The sequence below is a fragment of the Malus domestica genome, chromosome 10 (genome assembly GCF_042453785.1).
Source record: "Malus domestica chromosome 10, GDT2T_hap1".
NCBI classification, from domain to species: Eukaryota; Viridiplantae; Streptophyta; class Magnoliopsida; order Rosales; family Rosaceae; genus Malus; species Malus domestica.
The window spans coordinates 10,748,280-10,752,741 of NC_091670.1; the positions used below are offsets into that span (position 1 = coordinate 10,748,280).

General features: G+C 32.7%; 1 long non-coding RNA gene across 1 annotated transcript; it reads left to right on the forward strand.

Moving 5' to 3' along the window:
• LOC103449839 (uncharacterized) lies at positions 1-1,279 on the forward strand. The gene is made up of 2 exons (XR_011572073.1): positions 1-232; positions 369-1,279. It is a non-coding gene; the product is annotated as an uncharacterized lncRNA (long non-coding RNA).
• Positions 1,280-4,462: the final 3,183 nt, after the last annotated feature.

Consider the following 4,462-nt stretch of genomic DNA (forward strand, 5'->3'; position numbering starts at 1 on the left):
AGCCAACGGGCCCAATTCCTCAAGTCAATGATGCATTTGCCACAATCAATTAAACATGCTCACCTTTCACCCATTAAATGAGTAAAGACTTTCCATATCTTGATGGTCAATCTTTGTGCTCTTTCAGAATTAGCAGATGAAAAGAACGGAAAGGAGTTTTACTGAGAGAAGAAACATGGGTTCTGGACTTGCTTTCTGGACCTCCTCACTTCTGCTACTACTGCTTGTTATGGTAATATTTACTTCATTCCCTTATTTTTTTTTTTTTCTCTTTCATTTAGTATTGTTGAATTACAAAAGAATTATTAGAAATTAGTTGCAGTTTTCAAATTTTCATGTCTTATTTTCTCTTCCATTTATTTATGCAGTGTGCTCAGGGAATTGAGGGCAGGAAGATGAGTGAAAAACAGTGGGAAACAACACATACGGAGCATGTTCATGCTCATCCATCATCTCACATGGATCACATGGACCCTTCACATATGATTTTCTTTACCTTGAAGGACCTAAACCTGGGGAAAACAATGGCCATCTATTTTCCAAAAAGAAACCTTTCAAAATCGCCCCCCTTATTGCCAAGAGAAGAAGTTGATCCAATTCCCTTCTCATCAAAACAACTCCACCACCTTCTTCAATTCTTCTCCTTCTCTCAAGACTCTCCCCAAGCCAAAGCCATGGAAGATACTCTTAGACATTGTGAGACTGCACCCATCAAAGGAGAGATCAAGTCCTGTGCCACTTCCTTAGAATCCATGCTTGATTTCGCACGCGGCGTCTTCGGATTCGACAACCGTTTCAGTGTTGTAGCCACAACCCATCTCACCAATTCAACTATCCTCTTCCAAAACTACACTATTTTGGAAGAGCCTAAAGAGATTTTAGCTACAAAGATGGTAGCTTGTCACACCTTGCCTTACCCTTATGCAGTTTTCTACTGTCACAGCCAAGAAAGCAGTAACAAGGTTTACAAAGTTTTATTGGGTGGTGAGGATGGAGATCGAGTAGATGCTGTTGCTGTTTGCCACATGGACACCTCTCAGTGGAGCCCTAATCATGCTTCATTTCAAGTTCTTAAGATTAATCCAGGGTCTTCGCCTGTGTGCCATTTTTTTCCTGCTGATAATCTTGTGTGGGTTCCAACATCCACTTCAATGTAATATTTAAATTTTAATGCAGGACTCTGTTGGGTTTTTCTCACTAAGTTTATGATAAAATGTTATGTTATTTGAATAAAGCTTAAAAGGTCAAACTTCTTTGGAGTTTGTTGAATTTCCACCAAGTGACATTATTTGTTCACGGTAGGGAGATCAAAATGTTCAAATCAAATTTGTAAACCAAATGATGTGGTTGTTGATGATTGGGTTATTATATAAGCGTTAATTAACGTGCTTATTTTCTATTTTTAACACATCATTGGGTTTGCAAGTTTGGATTAACATTTGGTGTCTCATGCATTACCCTTTGTTGATTTCGATCTTCCTGAAAATTCACCAATGTTAGTGAAAACAATCAAAATATATACAGAGAAGCAAAAAAAACCATTAATTTACAGTAAATAAGCAATGTTTTAAGAGTTTTTTTTTTTTCTGTAAAAGGGAATTTTGAAGGACTTATTTGTGAACAGTCCAATTTTGTGACAGAATGAAATTTCAATAGAAAAAATCCCAACTGAAAAATGAAACGAATTAGGGTAGATATGCAAGAGGCTGAAAATTAGTTGTCAAATTAAATTGAGTTTAAATTCCTAACTGGAAAATGAAACGAATTAAGGTAGAAATGCAAGAGGCTGGCTGTCTAATTAATTAGAGTTTAAATGCATATGTATCAAGGACACAGTAAACTACTGAAAATAGAAAAATTCCTAACTGGAAAATGAAACGAATTAGGGGTCTTCAATTCTAGGTCTCTTGTTTGATTTCTTTTTCCACGTAAAGATAAGTTCTCTTGGCACAAACAACAATGCTTCTCCTGCAGTTCAGTCAACAACGATTTGCTATGAAATGCAGTAAAATGCTGAAAAATGGCAACCATGCACAAAATTTCAATGTTTGAGGCCGTTGTATGGTGAGCAAATGGAAAACATGCATAAGTTTTTCAGCATTTTAGGCTTTGTTCTCGGTAGCAAATGGCAAACATGCAAGAAGTAATTATTTTCCTTCGTCCACATATATTATACTAAGTATTATATTATTTTTTTGTTATAAGTACACTTAAAAACTTCTTCTAGTGAAGTCAGTCAGTCAGTCAGTCAGTGCCTTTGGAAGCATGCATTTGAATTAATTTTTTGGGTCAAATTATGAATTAATTGAGCACTTAAAATGGAGAAACATTCAGTCTCAAAGAGCCTCAATTTTTTAATCGAGTGTCCCAACACTACAAAGTTCCAATTAATCGCACCTATACTGTATCTCAAACCCTTCAACTTATCCTTGATTTTGTTTTTAAGGATTTTTCACGTTAAAAAATGTTACTTTTACCATCTATGTGTACTATCATTTGTATCATCTCTCCAATAAAGATAGAACTCACATGTGTTAGTGGACTATACTTTTATTAGAGAGATAGTCCAAATAGTTGACTAGTTTCACATATAAAAGTTCTCTTGATAACATTAGTTTCTATTTTTTTTTTTTTTTAACAAACGATATTATTTATATTAAGGAAAAGGGGGATGAGGTTAGACTCACAAAGAACTAGTAATAATATGGTTCAAATTCTCCTTTATTTTCCATTTTAAATTAGAGATATTTGCTAATCACGTCTCCTTATTGAAGTGAAACTTATCATCAAATTTTTAGGGCATATCACATATTCACATGTAAAATTCAGAACAAAAAACTTTATATCAAATAGTTTATAGTTTAGAAGAAACAAAACCAAATAATTTGATAACGGCAAAAAGATTTTACGACTAATAATCAAATTAAAGCATGACAAATTGATCATATGAAATGTTCGTTCTTTCTTCTCCAATTGAGCTCTTGAAGTGTTTTGTATAAAAATTACAATATTGAGGTGCTTTTTCAATTCCTTTTATATTCTTCGCCATATCGCCAGAGGGTAGAACTTATTTCTATGAGCTGAATATATATTGTTGAACCATTTTTCGAAAGTTTATAATTTTGGAGTACAGTGATTCTCTAACTTGGCGTCGGAGATACTTATATAGTCTATTATCTGTCATTCATAGGTTCTATATCAGTGATTAGAATTTGTGACAATAATTAAAAAATGTAGAGAAGACATGCCTATTTTTGTTCATGATTCCTTCTACCTTACTTGCTATTTAAACATATATGAATGAACAATATTTCAACAGGGGAGCAAATGCCTCTTTTTGTTCATAATTCTTTCTACCTTGCTATTTAAACATATATGAATGAACAATATTTCAACAGGGGAGCAAATCATGCTTTGCTTCTAAGTAATTGACTAAAAAAATTAAATACCTTGATTATCTGCCACAAACGGCTAGCCTTTTTGATAAAAAAATTGGGCAATTAGTAGGAATGATTACTTTTTAACATTTAATTGCAGAAATGTCGTTTTTGTGTGATCATTGTGGTTATTAGAAAATATCATTTGAAGTAACCACTTAGTACTACGGTATAGTGGTATATCATTATAAGTAAGGTCTTAGGTACGATTCTCGTCAAAGGTGAATTTGAATCACATTATTGATAGCTCATTGTGAGACTTAACACACCATCTCCCATTTGGGAGGTGTATTCAATTGGGAATTTGAGAGATTTCAATAGATAAATCCATGGACTTTTAAGAAGTTTAAGTGATTTGTAGAGATTCAAAGTAAAATTTTGATTCAATTCTCTCGAAATCTTCTCATGAAGAGAGGTGAGATTTGTGGATGCTAAAAATACACTACAAAATCTCTCTAATTTCCTCTAATTGCTTAACTTTTTCAGATTCTTTAAAATTAAATTCTAATTGAATACGAATGTTATAAACTTATTTAAAATCTTAATTGAATACACTCAGATTTTCAAGGATTTTAAAATAGTTTCTTAAATTCCTGATTGAATACACATTGAATTTCAAAGAATCATTTAAAATTCCGATTGATATCTCTAAATTTATTAAAAGAATTAAAATCTCTCAAAATCCCAACTGAATACAATTGAATACACCCTCCTTAATAAATATAATATCGTTTGTCAAAAGAAAAAAAAAATGTATTACAGATAGATCCTTGAAATCTAAGCCTTCTTGATCTGATATTTAGAAAAGCCAAAATTTCCATTAGATGTGACATCTTTAACCCATGATAATATCAAGCAATGGTTTCTACTGTTAATTATGCATCTTTCACACAGTGACTGGATGCCCTTGGCAAGATGCCTAAAAGCACACAAAACAATTTCAATAATTTTAGCCTGAGAAATTCAGCACAAATCAAAGGTGATGGAAATTCAACACTAGTAACTATAGGTATATATAGTACAAA